The 23441-nt window shown below is 37.6% G+C and overlaps 1 protein-coding gene across 1 annotated transcript in view; it reads left to right on the top strand.

Moving 5' to 3' along the window:
• Positions 1 to 23441, top strand: part of LOC135220633 (E3 ubiquitin-protein ligase RFWD3-like) — an 82689-nt gene that overhangs the window by 23859 nt on the left and 35389 nt on the right. The window contains exons 2-3 of the mRNA XM_064257950.1: positions 114 to 151; positions 21391 to 21555. The gene's annotated coding sequence lies outside the window, so the exon portion shown is untranslated. The remainder of the gene's footprint in view (positions 1 to 113; positions 152 to 21390; positions 21556 to 23441) is intronic.

Raw genomic sequence — 23441 nt, 5'->3', positions numbered from 1 at the left:
AACTCCACTAATGATCAAGGATCTTTTAACGAGCATTTTAAGTATCTTATTTCAAATGCTTTTGATTGTCTAATAACTCCCATCATATAGTTAACTTGACTTACTTTCAACAGGGTCAGTAAATGAAGAAGAGGTAGCCAGGGAAAATGAGGTGAGTAGTTGATTGACTTTTTATCATACATTTTAGGTGGGGGTAAAGTGATTATTTTTTCAGAGAGAACAGATGGGATTGGTAGAGAAGTAGATAAGATTTACATAAACCATATCAGTACAATTTGATGCCAGCAGAAATAAGCGATGAATTATTTTAGAACTGCAGAATTTTATATAAGTACAGGCAGTCCCCGGGTTATGACGGGGGTTCCGTTCTTAAGACGCGTCGTAACCCGAAAATCGTCGTAAGCCGGAACAACGTTCTTGAAAACATTTCCACAGGGAAAATTTGCAATTTTTCTTAGGGCCGTATCTCTAAAATTATCACTAATTTACTTTTTTCATGTGCAACACTGTGTATTCACAAATTACTGTATATTTTCATTAAAATACAAGAGAGAGAGAGAGATGAGAGATGAGAGAGAGAGAGAGAGAGAGCAGAGAGAGAGATGAGAGAAGAGAGAGAGGATTACATAAAACCAGTTAAATTCGCTTGACCATTGTATGGCATTGTTAAGCTCCGAGTGTCTGGAACAGAAAAAGACGAAGGGAAGAATTTTCTTTTGAAATTAGTTATTTCGTATTATTACTACTTCTATTATTATTATTATTATTATTATTATTATTAATATTATTATTATTATTATTATATTATTTGAAAAAATAATAAACACGTGCATCTACCATAAAAATTCTCTCATCTCAGTAAGCAAAGAGGAATTATCCTTACAAGTGAAATGGAAGGTATTTTCATCTCTTTAAAATTACGACCGTTATGAATTTTGTAATTAAAGTTTTATTATTATTATTATTATTATTATTATTATTATTATTATTATTAAATAACTGAAATTATCAATAAACATTTTACATACTAGTACCATAAAAATTCTCTCATCTCGGTGAGAGAGAGAGAGAGAGAGAGAGAGAGAGAGAGAGAGAGAGAGAGAGAGAGAGTGTGTTTATCTCTCTCTGTTTTCAAAAAATACTTATAACGCTTCCAGCGAAAGAGAGGGAGGGAGTTACCACTATGACACATTATTATCTTGTGTGGAAAAAGGCAAAAAAGAGAGAGAGAGAGATGAGAGAGAGAGAGAGAGAGAGAGAGAGAGAGAGAGAGAGAGGAGAGATGAGAGAGAGAGAGAGGGAGCGTTTAACCTTAATTAAAAGTGACATGGATAGATTAGTACGTATTGTATTTCTTTAAAATACTATCACATATGAATTTTGTAATTACAGTTATTATTATTATTATTATTATTATTATTATTATTTTTTTTTTTTTTTTTTTTTTTTTTTTTTTTTTTTTTTTTTTTTGTTTTTTTTTTTTTTTTTTTTTTTTTTTTTTTTTTTTTTTTTTCTCTATCACAGTCCTCCAATTCGACTGGTGGTATTTATAGTGTGGGGTTCCAGGGTTGCATCCTGCTCCCCTTAAGGAGTCCATCACTTTTCTTACTATGTGTGCCGTTTCTAGGATCACACTCTTTGCATCAGTCCTGGAGCTACTTCAGCCTCCTTAGGTTTTTCTAGATTCCTTTTTCAGGGATCTTGGGATCGTGCCTAGTGCTCCTATGATTATGGGTACGATTTCCACTGGCATATCCCATATCCTTCTTATTTCTATTTTCAGATCTTGATACTTATCCTTTTTTATCTTTTTCTCTTCAACTCTGGTGTCCCATGGTATTGCGACATCAATGAGTGATACTTTCTTCTTGACTTTGTCAATCAACGTCACGTCTGGTTCTGTTTGCACGTATCACCCTATCCGTTCTGATACCATAGTCCCAGAGGATCTTTGCCTGATCGTTTTCTATCACTCCTTCAGGTTGGTGCTCGTACCACTTTTACTGCAAGGTAGCTGATGTTTCTTGCACAGGCTCCAGTGGAGGGCTTTTGCCACTGAATCATGCCTCTTTTTGTACTGGTTCTGTGCAAGTGCCGGGCATTCACTTGCTATGTGGTTTATGGTTTCATTTTTCGTATTGCACTTCCTACATATGGGAGGAGATGTTATTTCCGCTATCGTACTTTGAACATATTCTGGTTCTTAGGGCCTGATCTTGTGCCGCTGTTATCATTCCTTCAGTTTCCTTCTTTAGCTCTCCCCCTCTGTAGCCATTGCCAATTGTCATCGCTGGCTAGTTCTTTAGTCTGTCTCATGTATTGTCCGTGCATTTGTAAGTGTTTACATAATTAAAAAATATGGAACTGTTAGTCCCATATATATAAAAGTTACTAAAACTAAAGAGGTCAACCAGATTGCTTGCAGGAATGTGATCAGACTAGAGACGCTAAAGATGACGTATACAATAAGTATGTAGGCTAAGATAACATGCCGTCAACCTGTAGTCATTCAATTGTTTTATAAACATTAGTCCAAGCTCCCTGCTTGAGACAACTACCGCCTACGTGATCTGTAGCGTGTCTCATTTGATTGTGTGTTCGTATGAAACTATGTCATTGTATTGTATGTTCATATGTTCGAACTACTGTCTGTTCCTTCATAACTTGTAACGGAGATGGTAAGGACAGGGCAGAACAGAGTTAGCTATCGTCATTAGAAGACCTGTACCTCTTTACCTAAGCTTATCATGTAGAGGAATAGGATTAGCCATCATCATTGGCAGAAGCGATCAAGCTATCGTCATAGAAGACTTGTACGATCATACCTGATCTTCATCATGTAAAACTTCAGAAGAATATACTATTTTTATACCTTGTGTTTTCTACAAGAACCTCACCGAACCATGAGTTTAACACATCGTCGTAAAGATAATACCGACTTCGTAAGTGATCTACAAAACCCCAGACACTCCATTGAAGATGGAAGTGCAATACCAACCGACTTAGCGTATAGATTATCGCTAGTCTAACATTACCTCATAGGGCGCCTTATCATACAAGGCACAAGCCCTAATATTTGGTGGCCAGCGGACCAGAAGAACTCTACAACGTCCTACGAAGAAAAAACCAGAATAATAAATCATGTATCATAAGAAGTCAACGACGACGGAAGCAGCAGATTCGTCAAGCAACTAGTATCATCGTTAGTGAGCGACTTCAGAAAACAACAAGATTCGTCAAGCAACTTAGTATCATCGTTTAGTGAATAACTTCAAGAAACAAAACCGACGTGTCCTTTTCCTACGGCAACGGAAGCTTCGTCTATCATTAGAAAATCATTCAAGAAAACATCGTTAGTGAGCGTTTCCGGCACTCCAAGAAACAAACCGAACGCGTCTGCAGCATCGGATCTTTCAAGGGCTCGAATCATCGAAACAACGCGCACGGGGGGGAAACTGAAGCCAAACCAGGTCATCCGCTAAATAGAGAAGGAGGAACCAAGGCCGTGTGTCGTTATCGGAACACCGTGACTTCCCACAAAAGCAAGCTAAGTACAACTTTTATTCATTTTGGAGTAACTTTGAGTGTTTCCTTTGCAGGTCGAATTTCGTTATTCCTGTGGCTGAAGTTACGAGACATTCTTAATCTTACTTTTTTACAGAAATTATCTACATCATTGAGATTTCGCTACTGCGAGTTTTTTTTATCTTTGAGTGTCTGTTTCCAGAAGTTCTACTGAAATATCATAATCATATACTATGTTAATTTTATCATTTTGGGTGATTATTAATCCCTTACGTAACAAATCATATTAAACAGTGAATATGCGTTTACGCAGTGGACGTCTGTATTTATACAGATGCATGGATAGGGCGTTAAGCACCGTTTAGTGATAGAAAACACACAAAAACAAGTGGAACACCCGTACAAATCTATATAAATTAGAGGTAACACTATTTCGGGTCATGACAATAAATGCTCCTTTGCAAATTCCGATCGCAGTTTTAGCCTTTAGTTTTTTGAGTTATATAAAATATCGAACCTCAATGACTCAACTTAACTTTAAAAATATGGCTGGATTGCAAGGAATAACATGTCTGTAAAAAACTTTCATCAGGCTAAACGCGCTGACCAGGATCCCTCACTATTTCAAATTTTAGCAAAGAATGAAGTACAAACAGTTAAATTGAATACAGTAGAGATAACTTGTCTTATTAGTAATCGCTCAGTTCCTAATAGTTCATCATTCATTGCTTTATACGTAACCAGCAACATAATGCTAAAAACACACAATACGTTGCGATGGTAATAAAGAGAAGGATCCTAATTATTACAAAAAGAATAGAAACAGTAGCCCGTTCAGAATCAAACAAGCAAACTCGGTGACTGTGTCACCTAGTCAAGCGGTCAAGGTCAGTCGAAACTGCCGAAGTTTTCAAAGCAAAGCAAATTCCACACAATAAGCGACTCTAGCAGAGTGGGGAAAAGCGATGTTGGTTCATACATACCGATATCTTTTTGAACTAAAAAGGATTTTTCCTATGAAACACACGACCGTATAAGTAATCAGAGCAGGTTTTTTCGTTTTAATTTTTAATACATTAAGTTAATAATAAAATACTGGTGGATTTAGCCCGACTGTACGCGCCTAAAATAGAATATCTTATTTATTCCTTTAGTACAATTAATTTACCAGTATTTAACGGACTCACCGTCTGTTGTTCGAACTTCCCTAATGAGAAGTCCGGATAAGCGAGCGTTTACAGATACCTCTATAGATAAAAAAAACGTTGATCTGTATGTAGTAATTGTAAGATCCATCTAGGGGTATACAAAATATTATCTTACATCCTGCAAAATAAGGCGTTGTTTATCAAAGGAAAATCCTATAAACCTTCAAACATATTAAAATCCGTTTGAACAAAAATGAGACAGTTAATCAAATAATAACTTATATAAAGGAACTATACATTTGTCTCATAAATCGTAACTTGTTCAAATGACCCAACAGAATTCTCCCACAACCGCAGTCGTACTTTGCACAAAAATCAAAAAATCTCGAGAAGCATGCACCCTCGAATGTCTTAGTGCGTGTAAAAAGACTTTGCTGGGAAATGAAATTTTTTAATCCTTCCCGACACTCTGAAATATAAACGATTTCCGCGAACAAAGCCCTAAAAGTATACATCGTGGATACGGAAGTTATAAATATCGCATTTTTATTGTTGCTAATTTTTAATCACGCCCAACCAGTCGTGGATGAATCTCTCTGATAATCTATCTAAAGTAATATCCGTAAAGTCATTCAAGCAGAGGTGATTCAGCAGAAAATTTTTTTTTATCTTTTACCTGAATACCAGGAAGTTTCTCCACTGGCGAGTGATCTCTGGAAAAACGGATGTAATTTAACACAAAATACGGTCTAAAAGGACAAACATAAAGCTATATATACGTACCTTCGTGTAGACTCTCAATGAAATTTCAAAATAGAGATAAATGACGAAGTTGAAAAATGTTAGTAATAGGAGCCATTAGGAAATCAAATAAGCCCATATAATTTTTCCCCTCAAATGTCATGCCATAAAAGATCGGATTTCGCGTATCTGCGTAGATTCTGTCGCTTAAACAAGGAAACGACTCCCGATAGTTTCCAGTGCTATGTACCGACGACATCTTATCTCTGTTAGGTTAGAATAAATTTTTTTCACCAACTTGGACTTACTTAAATGCTTTTACCAGATACCATTACCTAAGTGATTGTACCTCATACACCGTTTTCGCCAGCCACTCAGGGGACATTATCAATTTTTACGTATGCCTCCGGCTTACGTTGCACCCCAATTACATATGTGTTTGGAGATTTTTAGGGGATACCCTACATGCCTATATGGATGATCTTGTAATCTTTTCTAATACCTTAGAAGTACATTCACATAAAGTAGAGCTAGTGCTACAGAGACAAAGACAAATAATCTCAGAGTAAAATATCTAAATGTGAGTTTTTAAAACCGAACATGTTTATCTAGGTTTTTGTGTGTCTGGTCAAGGTCTTAAAAGTAGTCCATGGTAAGGTGTCGGCTATTCATAACTTTCCTGGTACTTATTAACGTAAAAGGGGGATACAGCACTTTTGCGCTGTAGTGGGTATTACAATCGTATGTAAATATGTAACTCTTCAATGATGACAGCTCCTTTAACAGATCTTACGAAGAAGAGCGTAGATTTATTATGGTCTGAAAAGCATCAACAGGCGTTCGATATCTTAAAGCGAAAAATAATGCAGCTCACCTAACTTAAAAATCCCTGATTTAAATAAGGAATTTTTTTTTATTGCAACAGACGCCTCAGACCAAGGGGTAAGAGGGTACTACTTCAGTAATATGATAAACAGTTCTTCCCTATAGCTTTTTATTCACGTAAACTAAAGCCCTTTGAAAGTAAATATGCAATAATAGGCAAGGAAGGGCTAGGTATCTTTAAACTCACTAGTATATTTTAAGTTCATAATCTATGGCTATCCTGATAAAGTCCTTACTGAACATGAGTCCTTTACCGAGTTTTTTCAAAGGCTTTAATCACAGTCCAAAAGGAACTCGGTGACAAATGATCATTCAGGTCTTTGGAGCCAAGATATATCTACCTGGAAAGCAAATATCATAGCTGACGCATATCCCGCAATCCCGCACCATACCGCAAAGAACCATTAATTAGACTAAAAGATATAAGAAACATCCGTACCTATTGTTAAAACCGTATCTAAACAAGAAAATTCCTTAACCCAAGAGATCGCGAGCATTGAATATCTGGGTTGGATGCGCAGAACTGTTACAAACTGAACAAAGCAAGAGTCAACAGACATAACCCAAACAATAAACACTTCGAAACGGAAACAGAGTCAGCAGCAATAAAAACACCAAACAATAAACACTTCGAAACGGAAAACAGGGTCAGCGGCTAAGCATAAACAATACACACTTCGAGCAGAAACAAACCCTAAAGCAAAAGTATATTTAAAGTATGTGTATCAGAATAATGTAATCAATGTAATATTATATGTAGGTCTGTGACGAGGTAAACCCGAAGAACACAGCAGATGACTAACGACCAGGTATTAGTAATAATCTCTTTCATACCAATCGTCATAAACTGGTTGCATTCCGTCATCCAGGTTCCCTACTATGTCACAGAAAGCCAAATCACTATTTTACTGGCCTACAATGCTTACAGATATAAAAAGCACATAACTGATTGTAACACGTGTCATGAAGACAAGGGACACCACAATAAGACACCTGTCAGTTTAGGAGCCTATCCTGTGCCAAATCAATCCTTGAAAGAATATACGTAGAAATTATTAACAGAATTACGAGTCTGACAGAGGGAATAAACACTTCTTAGTGTTAATAGTTCCTTGACACGTTATATAGAATTAATAGCACTAAAAACAAACACCGCAATTGAGTGCGTTAGGAATATTTATGAGTGCTAAATCAGTAAATATGGAATTCAACACATAATAATCTGTGACTCGGGTGGTGTAAATCAATAATAATCTCCTTAACACGTTGTGTGAATTCCTTTCCATTAAGAAAACCAATAATATATTTTATCACCCAGAGTCAATCGTTTGGTAGAATAACGGATAATTAAATAGGAAGTGTCAATGTCTTACGAGTTACAACTCGTGATGTTGGATCCGAACTGGATTATAGCGGTTTCTCGCGGTTTTAAATACCTTTATCATTGATATCTTGTATCTATGAATTGATGCCGCAAGTAGCCTTATACGGTACGCCGCTAGAACACTTTTCCACATATTCAAGCCAACCATTAATTTATCAAAGATATATAAAAAAAATATTAAATAAATAAATATAAAAAAATAAGATAAATATGGATACAAGTGGAGTCAATATAATACACTCCGTAAGAAGTCGGAAGGGTTACAAATTATAATAAAAAGGAATCACGATAAAATCAATAAGCAAAACGTAACCATAGGTTAATTAAATATCTAAATATATATGCGTAAAGATTTGAACTCTAACTTAACGCTTTAGTAATGACAAATAAGCTAAAAGTTCAAACACATATCCAAAAACCTACTGACATATTGTCTGTCCCGGTGATTTATATTCGTAGTCAATGAAAAAAAAAAAAATTAAATAAATAAATAAATAAATAAACTAATAATAAATAAAATAAATAAAATAAAATAAAAGAGATTTTAAAGTCAGGAAGTCTAGAAGTGAAAATGTTATCTATGAAATAATCCTATATGAATCTTATACAGGGCTAATAATATATATAGAATTTGTATGGAACCTTTTTCATATAGTTTGAATAAGGAATATTTATTTAACATAATGCCAACATGAAACTAATATATTGTTCAATTTTGGTACTGTTTTTTTTTTTTTTTTTTTCAGACATTCTTCTCATGCGGGTGGAGAATTAAAACACTAAAATATCATTTGAAAATACTAAAGTCGTATCTCTTACAGCAAGTAACGTAACTCTTAGCTGGCTGAGAGCAATCTCCTGCCAAGTGACGACGTCATCATTGCCGTATCAGCATTTGTTCCTTTTAACCTCAATAATCTGCTTACACAGGCTTCATCTGTGTGTCGTCTCTGCTTGCAACAGCAGATTGACTGGAGAAAGGAATGCTCAGCTCATGAACTTCACATGTGGTTCATAGGTCACATGACAGGCCACATAACATATTCTTATCCGTGTGTGTAATGCAAGTAGTTAAGGACTTGCAATCATTTTAAAATTAATAAACAAAATAAGGAAATAGAGTTTCTATAACATCAAAATGAATTCAATCTTTTTCTGAACCTCATAGACATTTAGAAGTATCACGATATGGATATGGATTATTTACTTGCAACATTAGCCTATTACAATTCAAGTAAACATTCATGGGAAATGTCACATTTTCTTGAAAAACCCAAAGTTTATTTAGAAACTAGTTACATAGTGGGTTTTTTTTTCGTTGCATCTCCTACCTATTAATAAAGTTTTTAAAAAAAATTAACCTCAGAGGATGCGCACGAGAAAATTGAATATGAAACTTTTGTTAGGGCACATAAATCATGATTAATATTACTCTTTGACTCTTATGCTGCCTGGCAATCTTACAAATAGCTCCATTTTCCACTTCTTTGTCTAGTAACTTACTACCAGTAATATCAAATTTTCTTTGAGATTCGTATTGATATCTATTTATTTTTTATAATTATGGATATTTTTACAAGTCATCATAGACCTGGATAGGTTCACTCATTGTTAATGCCATGGATAAAAAAGTTTGTACAGCGGATTCTTTTGAATTCCAAAATATCAGCGAATTCATGTGGGTTACGTCTGGTCTAAATGGCTCTCTCCCCTCCCCTGTATTTGGATGTCGTCTGAATTTACTTTGCCCTTGTGACAAGTATAATTTCACTTGCAGCTGATTAATGGAACCGGTTACAGTATCCTGCAGTACGAGAGTTTTCACATAGCAACTTCAAAAAATCGTTCGTCGCAGCGGACGACTACAGTCAAGTAACAACCGCCTACAATGTGAAAGGAATTTCATGGACTTCTTCGACCGACACCGTATCTCGTCGTTAATCTCGTTTTCATGCGGAACGCTCCAGCGGCTGTCGGAATTCGACTACAAAAGGGACATACTTCCGACAATTACGACCCGAAGGATATTCAACTCTACTTTGCTGGCGAAGGACTCGTGCTGGGGATGTTTTTTTTATTCATCGCGAACGTAATCGTGTAGCTTAGGATGCAGAGAATAAGTATGAGCGCAAAATGGAACGTTGGACCCGCCCAGCAAATTTTCCCCTTGTTTTAACCATTGAAAAGGCCGTTTCATTTGGCTAAAGGTGGTTGTCTGGAACTGTGTAATGGACGAAAAGTTGTTCGAAAGCTAGTTAAAAGTGTAGTAGTATAACCTCGGTCATGTATCCTATATATATAAAGTATCATGTATCCTATATATATAAATGATCATAAATAACAGAATCTAAATATATCTTTGCGTGTACGCAATAGGAATCTATTTTAAGTTGCACCCCTATATTAATCATAATTTTATGAATCCATATACATATGTATAAACAAATCAAGGTAGCCTATAATCAATCTGTTACCTTTATCATACCAATATCTGCAGTTATTTATGAGTTAGTATATGAATTACTAATCAGATATAACATTTAGCATAAAAATCAACGAATCAATCAGCATAAACATTAATAATTTTATCAATTCATATATGATATTTTTTATCAGTTAAAATATGATTTTTATCATGTTAATCTTCATTCTATGCAATTATCAGAGTACATTAGTATTTTCTGTAGCATAAGTATCTTAATGAGATGAAGTGAAAACTGTGTATCATTATATATATCATGTGATCACTATTATTTACCAATATCATTGTTTTATATTTTATTACTTGAATCAATTCATGTACACCATGAATTTTTATTTACTTATTATATAATATATTCACGTAGTGTGTCTGTATCACAACTCCTATAAGTCAAATGCAAGTCACGTTTGAGGTAATATTCAGTAGTTGGTTTTGGTAGCTGACCGAGCAATAATGTAAGTGTTTACATAATAAAAATATGGAATGTTAGTCCATATATATAAAAGTCTAAAACTAAAGAGGTCAACCAGATTGCTTGCAGGAATGTGATCAGACTAGAGACGCTAAAGATGACGTATACAATAAGTATGTAGGCTAAGATAACATGCCGTCACCTGTAGTCATTCAATTGTTTATAAACATTAGTCCAAGCTCCTGCTTGAGACAACTACCGCCTACGTGATCTGTAGCGTGTCTCATTTGATTGTGTGTTCGTATGAAACTATGTCATTGTATGTATGTTCATATGTTCGAACTACTGTCTGTTCCTTCATAACTTGTAACGGAGATGGTAGACAGGCAGAACAGAGTTAGCTATCGTCATTAGAAGACCTGTACCTCTTTACCTAAGCTTTATCATGTAGAGGAATAGGATTAGCCATCATCATTGGCAGAAGCGATCAAGCTATCGTCATAGAGACTTGGTACGATCATACCTGATCTTCATCATGTAAAACTTCAGAAGAATATACTATTTTTATACCTTGTGTTTTCTACAAGAACCTCACCGAACCATGAGTTTAAACACATCGTCGTAAAGATAATACCGACTTCGTAAGTGATCTACAAAACCCCAGACACTCCATTGAAGATGGAAGTGCAATACCAACCGACTTAGCGTATAGATTATCGCTAGTCTAACATTACCTCATAGGGCGCCTTATCATACAAGGCACAAACCCTAATACATTGGTTTGTTGTGCCAGTCCTCTGTTCTTTCTGTCTTTCTCCCCTGTCTCTGTATATTCTGGGTCTTCGTCTACTTTATTAGTCCTTCTTCCCATGCACTCTTTTAGCCACTCGTCTTCACTGGTTTTCAGATATTGCCCCAGCGCTCTGTTTTCGATGTTGACGCAGTCCTCTATACTTAGTAGTCCCTCTCCCTCCTTCCTTTCGTGTTATGTATAGTCTGTCCGTATTTGCTCTTGGGTGTAGTGCTTTGTGTATTGTCATTTGTTTCCTGGTTTTCTGATCTATGCTGCGGAGTTCTGCCTTCGTCCATTCCACTATTCCTGCGCTGTATCTGATTACTGGCACTGCCCATGTGTTTATGGCTTTTTTATCATATTTCCGGCGTTGAGTTTTGACTTGAGTATCGCCTTGAGTCTTTGCATATATTCTTTCCTGATCGTGTCCTTCATCTCATGTGTTTATATCTCCTCCTTCCATTATTCCCCCCAGGTATTTGTATTAATTATTATTATTACTATTATTATTATTATTATTATTATTATTATTATTTGAAAGTATTTAAAAACAAATAGTACAAGTACATAAAAAATCTCGAGTCTCAGTAAATGAGAGAGAGAGAGAGAGAGGAGGAGAGAGAAGAGAGAGAGAGAGAGAGAGAAGAGAGAGAGAGATAGAGAGAGAGAGAGAGAGAGAGTGGAGAGAGAGAGAGAGAGAGAGAGAGATAGAGAGAGAGAGAGAGAAGAGAGAGAGAGAGAGAGAAGCGAGAGAGAGAGAGCAGGAGAGAGAGAGAGAGAGAGAGAGAGAGAGAGAGAAGAGAAGAGTAATATCATTTCAACTTATTAAACTTACTAATACAGTATTAATCAAAATTAATATTTGAAAATTAGTAAATCATTTTTGTATTATAAAAATGTATTTAGTCATGAAAATAAACATCAAAATACACTAATTAGTGATTATTTTCGTCGGAAAATACAAAGAGAGAGAGAGAGAGAGAGAGAGAGAGAGAGAGAGAGAGAGAGAGAGAGAGAGAGAGAGAGAGAGAGAGAGAGAGAGAAACTGAGAAACTATGGTTTTTATATCCAAGTCTAAGTAGAGTATAAATGGATTCTTTAAGTGAAATAATGTTTCAATGATATTTTGCTGTTTTGTATTAAAGGATATGTATACTGTTTGAGAATGCGTTCCTTATCCTTGACTATGGTTACCATACAGTTTAATAGCGTAAATTAATTTATGCGCCCTCCGCTCAGGAACTAGTTCTGCGTATGAGGTATCGTTAAAAGGCATAAAAAACCATCGTAACCTTGGAATTTGCTTTGTAATCTAACCAGAGACTTAGTTTTGTTAATTATGTATACTGGAAACAAGCAATGATTTTTTCATTATTTGCGCTTTTGGACTGTTATAAACTGCGCATCCCAAGCTAGTGTATTCATTCGCTCGGAAACTAGTTCCGCATATGAGGCGTCACTAAAAAAATAAAAAAAATATGACATAAAAAGTGTCGAAAATCATCATAACCTCAAAATTTTTGTTGTAATCTAACCAAAAACTTATTTTTATTAATATACTGTGCTAAACTATAAAGGATTCTTATCATAGTATGCGTTTTTTAAAAGCGTCGTTAACTCGGAGCGTCGGAAGTGTCTGCGTCGTAACCTCGGAACAAGCGTCGTAACACAGGGCGGATTTTTCAATGAATATTTAAGAAAAAACGTCGTAACCTCGGAACGTCATAAGCCGGACCCGTCGTAACCCGGGGACCGCCTGTAACTACCAAATACGTAATTACATAGCTAATGTTTCTCACTAGTGCGGCAGCTTGAATTAAAAATTCACAATAGCGCTTGAATTGTTTAGTGTGGGTAACCAGGCCTACCCGCTAACAGGAATACCGGGAATGACCAAGCGGATTACTGATTCTATTTCTGCCAGTTTAGGTGTAAATGTCAGATCTGTGCAGCAGCTTTTTCATTATTTGCTGGTCACCTAACCAGGTTTTGGAGAGGTATTAGCACCAATTTCGTGTAGCCCTCAAGCATACAGCTTTCAGGATAAGTATTTTATTGTTTTATCATTTAGATCTGATTTCATGTTAATCATATTTATCTACAGTTGTGAATTTTCAGTCAGTGATTAACTCACCTTTTCTGAGCAGCGTAATCAAAGTAGTAAACATTTTATTCACTACCACCTTTACCAAGTACGTATAATAAAAAATAAACATTGTGTTCGGTACTGAACCAATATTTTTGGTAATAAAATATATATCTGCAAGTCTCAAATAATGTGTGTTAGGAGTTGCGATATGTTTGTATGATGGTACTCTTTATACTTCAACATTTATCGGTGAAGAATTAATTAAACATCTTATTAGTACTGAGGTTTAATTGTACTGTGGTGATAGTACACTTATGATGTCGGTATAGGAGACTTGTGTACTTTTAGAGAAATGAGAACATTAGTGTTTAGATATATGTTATGAAGTAGAAACAGCTAAATGGTCTGTTGTTTTTGTCAGGTCTTGCCAACATCACTGCCAACATCACCTTAACCCCCTGACATGTTTAAGGCCATTGCTAAAGATATCTTGCAGTCATCCCTGCCAAATGTTGACCCAAACCATCTGTCTTCTGCTTCTAGTAAGCCCTTTTGAGGTGATCAAGGCTCTTCTCACAAAGGAAAGAATCACAAAGCAACTGTAACTGATGTTTCAAGCATGTATGGCCCAGTAGGAAACCATTAACAAGTTTTTTTTAGATGATGTAGATTCCTCAATTTCCTTCCATGAGTACCATCATCACCCAGAGGGGTTCTGCATTTTGCAGATCAGGCAATTGTTTTATACAAGTCATTAGGTTTTACAATCGCCTTGTTCTCGTGTCCAGGCCTTGGAGGAATGGAGACCAGTACAGGGAGCTTCTGGTTATTGGTGGGCGTGCTGTTCTGATGGCTTGATGATAAGTGAAAATTGCAAATAACCGAAAATTGGTGATTTTTGGTGCTTGTTGGCGGCGATAACTGGTTAATCTCCTCTTGTTAGGTATATATTGCTGCCAATACTCTATTATCGATGTTAGACAGGTGCCGTAAAACCAGATTGCCGAGAACCTGGGATTGCCTGTATTGGACGTTTACAGTATTAACCAGTTCATTTGTTTGACTACCATTTTGATGGAACCATCAATTTGGTGTTGATATCCATCGGGAAGGGCAACCGGATTATTTTTATTGATATGTAGGACATATACTCCCTTGTCCAGTACCTACTCTTTGACTTAAAAAGATTGGTCTTTCAACTCAAGCTCTATGTTTTGGTCTGAGCATGGCATCACACGTGTTTTGCCACCATTGGCAGAATGGGGTCGTCCGTGTTCTACTATATGGATGAATGATTAATTCTTGCCACCTTGTTTCAGGGAATCTTGAGGGTGAAGGATCGTATTCTAAGTCTGGCCTTGGTGCTGGACATTCTGATCTGTGTTGACAAATCGTGTTTGTTCATACGCTAACAAACCTTCGGTCTTAACAATAAGATAATTTCTAGCACCTAGGTGGATCCTGTTAAAAAGCAGATGATAGCAAGGAATCTTATGATATCTGGCAACGCATGCGTAGATCGGGTGAAGAGTGGTCAAGGACCATGCACCTACTCCAGTCTTTTCTTTGACCGCCTGGGCGAGAGTTGTGTTTACCTCTCTAGGCCTTTTCCAGGTTCATTGCCCGTTTCGTTTCTTTTAGCATGTGTGTGTGTTTTTGCCTGGCATTATGACATCTTCTGCTCCCTCACGGCGTCAGCGTATGTGCCCCGGAGTTCCTGGTTTTCCGTGTTCTCATTTTTTGGCTTCGGCACCGACCGACCCTCACATCACATGCAGTAGGTGTCGTTTGAATTTTGTGTACTATTACGAATCCTTGCACGGAATGCCGCGCATGGCCTCAGGAGTAGTTGAGGAAGTTATATGGCAAGAGGGAACATCGGAGAGTCTCGACTCTTCCTTCTTGAGAAGGCTTGTGTTTCTTCCTACCTAGTCAGTTGTTTATCTTGAGATGAAGATCCACTCTTGCTTTTTGGGCTTTTCTGACAGAGACAGGCAGAAAATGCTATGTGACTGTACTGAGAAAATTTCAACTCTAGAAAGCCTCTGGCTAAGAACTGGCAGTGTTCTTTTTTTTTGGGGGGGTGGGGGATCACATGGCCTCTTTAGAGAAGTTTATCACATGGCCTGTCTATGAATGAGACCAACACAATTTGACTTCAATTATCTTGGGACAGATCTTATTTTCTGGACTTGACTCCAGTGGTAAATTCCTCTTTATCTTTTGGGATCTCATTTTGTTGGAAGATCAGTCAAGAACGCTGATATTTCTTCCTTTGTACCTCAAGAACCCAGATCTTACATCATCTTGAGATGTGTAAGAAACTATTGTGGAGAACATTAAAGTTTTAAGGAGTTGGAATGTAGAAGAGGGCAAGATTCATATAAAAAGCAGGTTTTGGAGATTTGGAAGGTCTTATAGAAGTGGAACATAGTCGTTGTCAAGACAATCGCAGTCTCCTCCACTCTGACAATTCAACCTCTCTTTTGCGCATAAAGAAGCTAGCATAGTAAGTTCTCCTTTGAACAGAGTCCAGGAACATTATAATTTTCTTTTACCAACTTTGTTCCAGAGATATACAATGTTGCCACAGACCATCTCAGTAAGGAATGGCAAGTTCTTTCATTGAAATGGTCTCTTCATCAGCAAGTCTGTCAGAAATTGTGGAACCTTTGGGGACCCTTGAACAATGATCTGTTAATGACGTCCTAAAATGCAAAATTCGGTTTACTGCTCTCTCTGCCAGGATCCTCAGGCATGGGCAGTTGATGCATTTTTTGGGAGTGGTCAAATCTAGACCTTTAAATTTTTCTGCTCTCTGTGTCAGGATCCTCAGGCATGGGCAGTTGATGCTCTTTTTGGGAGTGGTCAAATTTAGACCTTTAAATTTTTCCTACACTTGCAGTTTTTAGGAAAGAACTTAGCTTGTGGGTGTCAAAGAACTCAAGGATGGATTTGATACATCCTTGGTGCTCCCCCAAAAAATTATTTTCTGAGCTACCTCTTCGGGCAGTAGATGTTCCTCGCCTTCTGCCTTTCAGGAAAGATGATCTCAGTCAGACTCATTTGAGATTTTTCTAAACCTCCATTGCATTGCCTGACTGCATGGAGACTTAGCTGTCCCTTAAGAGTCTCCAGTGAATCCTTAAATCTAGAGGGTTCTTCACTTTAGGACTGCATCAACAATGGTGGTCTATTTATCGATCTTGATGCTTGTCCCGAGGGCTCTCCAGCACTGTTAGCTCATTAGATATATGGTTATATAGGATATGTGAAGCAGCTTTCTTTTCCTGAAATTATCTAATGCTTTATGTTGTCTTTAGTTCTGCAACACACTAACTTGTATATCTGTCATGACTTTGAAAATGGTCTTCTGATTTTTTGAGCTGGAAGCCCCATAGTTGTCCAATCATTGTTTAGGACTTAAGTTGGACATAGACCTTCTGTTTTTGATGTTATGTCAGTTTGATCCTTTTGATAGTCCCTTTAGAACTCTATTTTAATTGGAACCTCTTTCCCGCCCGATTCAAATCAGTGGTGCGTAATATTGATGCTCGCCATGAGTGAATCTGTCCATCACCTAAAACCTGTTATTTGTACTCATTTGAGGGTACACTGGAACCTTGACATACAAATTTAATTTGTTCCGTTACCATTGTTGTATATCAAAACAGTTGTATCTCAAAGCATTTTTTCCCATTTAAAATAATGTAATATGTATTAATCCGTTCTAGCACTATGAAACCACACCAAAACACAGCTAAATTACATATAATATACACAATTTATACACAAATAAACGAGTAATAGCACACATAATGATAAAATAACATAGTAATGTGATAAATGATAGTAAATGTTAATAAAATCAATAAAAAAAAGAAAGGAATTTTACTTACCACAACGAAAGATGACGTGAGGCCAGCAGGGGGAGGAGGTAGAGAGGGGTGGTAGGGAACGATTTGTTCTCTTTTTATTTACGTACGTACACTAATAACTACGTAATAAACACAAATGAAATAACATTGCTAAACTAATTCTTATTTATTTTTTTTTAATCAGTTCGTAGTTTAGAAATAATGGTGATGCCTTTGGAAGGTTGCAGCTTCTTTATAGCTTCCTTCTGCTTGATGATCGTGGATATTGTAGAAGGATTTCGACCATACTCGTTTGCCAAATCGACGATACGAACGCCACGTTCATGCTTTGCTATAATTTCATGTTTTGCTTCAATCGAAATAATTTTCTTGGGTTTTTTCTTATCACCTGCTTTGTCTTTAGCTTTGGGACCCATGGTTAATAATAAAATAGACAAAATAACACGAAAAATAGGCACAAATACAACCAACTACACAACGACGTGTTAACGATGCAGCACAAACAAACAAACAGACTGAACGCCACTTATCGGTCGCCTATACAACTATCACTCATCGCAAAATCGTATCTCAAATATTTCGTTGTATATCAAAGCATATATTTTCGCAAATTTTCTGTTGTATCTCAAAACATTCGTATATTAGGGCAATCGTATGTCAAGGTTCCAGTGTATCTGTCTATTAAGAGTTAAAAACTCAACCTTTGACTTAATACTACTAACAAGTGTGTCAACATCAAATGTGTCACCATCAAATTAGTATAGTTACGGGCACAGCTCTGGAGATAAAGAAAATTTGACCTTAATCCCAGAATATTTGAGTAAATTACTCTGCAATTTTTCTTACAACAATGAGTAGCAGGCCCAGGGTTCAGCTCAATGTCTCCTGAAAGAATTAAGATTAACAACTTAATATTACAGTTGAACCTCTTAAAACCAGCATTCTATTGTCCGGAAGCTTTCATTCTGCTTAAGGCGTTCTACCAGGACTCTATACCAGGCCAGATGGGCAATGTACTGCTATTAGTGTCGGAAAGAAGGCCACAGTATCTCTTGCCCCACCATTGCTAAGATTGCAGATTTCCTCCTGTTTCTCAGAAAGTAAAAAAAGGTGGCATACTCCAGGATTACGGGATACCGATCTTTGCTGAGCAGCACATTTAGGTTTCACCTCCCAGAGCTGTCAACGAGCAGGGTGTTACATGATCTCCTTAGATCATTTAGGATAGAGTGTCGGATAATTTTGCTTCAGGCCCCTTCGTGGGATTTAGTGGCAGTTGTAAAGTTACTAAGCTCTCCGGTTTTCAAACCTTTAGGAGACCTCTCGTTAATAGAGTTAACTAAGAAAGTTCTATTTCTCATTTTGCTGGCCACAGCTAGAAGGGTAGGAGAAATTCAAGTGGTAAGTAGAAGTCTTCAGCAGGTAAGGATATTTACCTTGGCCACCTGCTGGAGTTCGTGGCGAAATCAGAGTCAAAATATAACCCGCTACCGAAAACTTTCATTCTCCTCACTAGAGGAGTTCATGGGGCCTAACGAATCAGAAATGCTTCTGTCCCCGGTTTGTGCTTTGAAGACATATTTGGCCCGTACGGCAAAACTGCTGCAACTTTGGCAGTCACTGTTTGTATCTTCTAGGAACCCGTCCAAAGCCATATCCAAAAATGCGATTAGCATTTTCTTACGGGAGGTAATTTTGCAAGCAAGCCTGGACTCTTTATGCGGAGCTAACAGTACAGCGCCTAAACCAAGAGCACATAGATTAGAGGGATTGCTACCTCGTTGGCTTTTTCCAGGAATTATTCAGTCTCAGTGATCCTACAGGCGGCTACTTGGAAGTCAGTATCAGTATTCATGTCTCTCTATCTGAAAGATGTGCAGTTTCAGTCGGAAAAGGGTTTCTCATTAGGTTCGTTCATAGCGGCTAATGAGGTTGTACAGTAATTTTGGTAAAAGGTATTAAGTAAAATGGGTTTAGGGAATTAACTTAGATCAGGTGCGATGTCTTTTTTTCTTAATAAAAGGTTTTTCCTGAACTATGGTTACGTATTTAGATAAGCAGGTGGTAGGTGATGCAGTGTGAATGGCTCCGGACATTCTTCGGTGGCTGCAACCAGTGGACAATCGGAAGAGATTGACTCGTACAACTTTTCCATACAAGAGAGTTTAGATAGTCACATGGGAGGCTTCATTCCGATCCATACACGTGAGGTATTTGATTACCACACGGGAAGTCAACTAGACAAAGACAGTACAGTGGTCCCCCCGTATTCGCCGGGGATGTGTACCAGACCCCCCCCTGAATAGTTGGAACCCACGAATGTGTGAAACCCCTATAAAAATGCTAAAAACAGCCTACGTATTTTGTTAGTTAAAAGTCAAGAAAAACCCACTAAAAATTTTCATACTTGGATTTTTTAATAGTTTTATCACAAAAAGTGCATTTTATGATGAAATTGATTAAAAAAACCAGGAATTTGTGGATATTTCTCATAGAAAAATACCGCGAATGTGCGAATTTTCCGCGAATATTGTGGGGAAACGTTCCCAAGAGAAATCCGCGAATATGTGAGTCCGCGAATCCGGAGAACGCGAATACAGGGGGTCCACTGTACTCGATGGACATGACTGATGTCGAGGTACTCTCGCCGATGACTCCTCACCGATGATAGGAACTGATTAGGTGACTACACAGGTGGTTTTTACGTAGCTGGGGAAACTTAAGTTACCTGCAAATACACAGTGTTGGGGTTGGGATGATGTAGATTGATCCCACCTCCAATTAAATGTTAATTGGGCTAGTTTAGGTGTTCAGGTGGTGTATTGCTATATGAATTTTTTATAATAAAACTAATATTGTAATACTTACCTGAACACCTGAATGATTCCCACCCTCCTCCCCTCTTCAATGAGTAGTGATTATAAAGATTGGAAGGGGAGTGAGCTGTTGGCTGGTCCTGGTGACTGTTGCCAAGGTTTGCACAGGTAACTCAATAATTTTTTTTTTTTTTTTACCTGCAACGTTGGTAACGCTGCCAGTTAAAAATGTACCCAAATGTTGGGTAAGTATGTGGGGATATTGTTCGGGGTGGTCAGAGACCAGGGCTAATTCAGGTGTTCAGGTAAGTATTACAATATTAGTTTTATTGAAAAAACTTCATTTTGAACATATTAATAATATAAAAAATGTGAAAAGGGGTACTTTTTGGGTTGGCTGGAACAAATTATCATAATTCCCTTAATTTCTTATGGGGATATTTGTTTCATATTTCGAAAAAATCGTACTTCAAACAGCCTTCTAGAACAGATTAAGTTCGAAGTACGAGGCACTACTGTACCATAAAAATACTCTCATCTCGATGAGAGAGAGAGAGAGAGAGAGAGAGAGAGAGAGAGAGAGAGAGAGAGAGAGAGAGAGAGAGAGAGTTATTTAATTTACACATAAAATGAAAACATATATTACTTTAAAAAATTAAACAAGCACTTTTACAGGGTTTCTCAAGGATTCAAAAATGTTTTTGCGTTTGGGTGTCTGTGAAAAGTTGCGTATGGTAATTAGTTAGGTTCTGATGAAAAGTTTGTGCTATTATGAATTTGCACAACTTGAATTGCATAAGATTGTGATATTACTGTATACCTCACAATAGTGTTTTAGGGTTAAGCAGGTGCTATTATCACCGATTTTCGATTAGCAGCGGTCAGCCAGGAATGGAACCCTACCATTAACCGGGACACTGCCTGTACAGCTATATGTTAGTCTTTGTATCAGTCAATTTGTTAGTTTGTTCAGCTTTTGGATTTTACTACAGCTTATGGTATGCTTGGTTTGTTGACTATGACATTTTTGCATCTTTTAATCATGCTACTGTATTAATTTTCAACCTTCCTGTGGAGCATATGTGAATAGTAAAGGAAAATGGTGGCCAGAAAATTCCAGAGCTTTGTGCCTTGCTACCAACCTGAAGATTTTTAGATTTATATTGCATATGTGGTTGGATATTACAGCTTGTATCAGACTTAGTTCTGGTAATGATTTGAAAATTGCATTTTACAGATAAGTGATCCAGGAAGTCCTGTCATAGGGGAACGAATAGTGCTAGATGGTGTAGTATTGAGTCAACGAACAGGAGAGCGAGTAAGAACCCCTGGATATGAAGAAAGGCCAAGGTTTCTCTACCAAGAAGATTCTCGTGCTCGTGAAGAGCTAGAATCTGAGGAGGTAGGTTTTGGGGGTAAAAAGAAAGGGAAAACTTACATTCTTATCACTTATTACAGAATGTTATGAAAGGTTTTACAGATAAATGATCCAGGAACTCCTGTTGTAGAGGAATGAATGGTGCTGGATGGTGTAATATTGAGTCAATGAACAGGAGAACAAGTTGGAACCACTAGTTATAGAGAAAGGCCTAGGTTTCTCAATTAAGATTATGATTGCATTTTTGAAGAAGTGCTAGAATCTGAGCAGGTAGGTGTTGGGGATGCAAAGAAAATAGATATTGTTATAAAATGTAAAACTATTACATAACTAATTGTTGATTGCTGGGTTTAATGAAAGATTTTACAGATAAATTAGAAAGAAGGATCAGCGAAGAGGTCCTGGTCATAAATGAGTTTGCCAGGTTTATGTCACCTGTGACAACCAGCCATTATTCTTTATGTACAGCTTGCAGAGGTCAGGAATGTACCTTGTCTTTGAACTGAGTTGATATGTTTCTTGTTCATCTTCCCATTTGAAGAATTATAGGTAGAGAGGAAAAGATACAAAAAAGGTTCTGTTGCTGCCTTCTATGGCAAAAATAACAAGACCAAAGAGATAGGTTTGAGACCTAGAAATTCTGACATCAGACAAGGTACATATAAGGACTATACCTTTGTTTTCCATTTTTTCCAAAAAACAGCCAAGGTGCTGTAGCCATCAGACAGAATAAGATGACAGTTTAGAAAGAGGAAAAAATCTGAAATAGCTGCTTGGGTTTAGCTCATGCTGTTACTGGAACTTATTCTGACCCTGATTCTTGAAGACAGGATGCTAACAAATTTGCCCTACTTAGGTGTAAAATTAGTCATTGTGGACTTTCAAGAGATTTATCTTTGACGAAACAGCTTGCATAAATTAGTTATCTGTAAGAAATAGTAAAAATATAGAGTGCCCTCCCCCCCTCCCCATATTCGCGTTCTCCAGATTCAAGGACTCCCCTTGGATTCTTCTATGTTGGCTCTTGCGTGCAGCCATCTTGTGGAACCTTGCTTACGGTCTCTGGGTATCACCTTATTGCTCCGCCAGTGAGGCCATTGACTAGCTCTGGTCATAGGGAGGTCGTGATGTCACTCCCAGCCCCTTCTCAAACTGTGACATAAGTGGAATCAGCTGCATATCCTCCCGTCCCTATGACTTTATCGCTTCCCGCCATGACATCATCTCTTCCAGCTATGACATTGTTGTCCTCTCTCGCTGAGCCATCCGAGGCATTGTGTCAAGCAGTCTTCAAGAGGCTGGAAGAGAGGTTTTCTGCTTTCGCTACGAAGGAGACGGTGCATAAACGTAAGGTCTCTTCTGCACCTCCTGCTTCTAAGGGAAGGAGATTTATCTCCTTCGCCACTGCCTTCTCCATCGCCGCCTCATCATTTTATCCAATGTTGGAGGATCAAGGACTTTGCGATTACATCTCTGAGTGGAGGGAGTGCATTACCTTCTGCCTCTCACGACTGTGTCTCCCCCACGCATGTCCGCGGTTGTGCAGGTGAGAGGAGCGCTTCGCCAGCTGCCCACATGGTCGTGCTTCCCCATTACAGGTTAGCATTCGTGGGATTGACAGTGGAGTTTGCGGAAAGGAGCCATCCTCGTCTTTGTTGTATTGTCGGGTCTCCCCCATGCATGTTGGTAATGAGTCACTTCACGGCCATGTCTCTCCGCATGGATGTGTTCGTGACAGTATGAGAGTTAAGGCTCCATCTTTGTATGCGGACGTATCTCAGGGTTGCATGTATGTGCTGATGTTTTTGGAGGTGCTCCTTCTTCGTCTGCCTCAGTTCCAGTTCGTCGCCATAAGGACGATAAGGCGCTGATTAAAAGGTCTAAAGTTGTAGAAACAGAAGTGGTCCAAG

Source organism: Macrobrachium nipponense, chromosome 2, assembly GCF_015104395.2.
Source record: "Macrobrachium nipponense isolate FS-2020 chromosome 2, ASM1510439v2, whole genome shotgun sequence".
NCBI lineage: Eukaryota > Metazoa > Arthropoda > Malacostraca > Decapoda > Palaemonidae > Macrobrachium > Macrobrachium nipponense.
The sequence above is the reverse complement of the archived record's forward strand: the minus strand, read 5'-3'. Positions and strand labels throughout refer to the sequence as shown.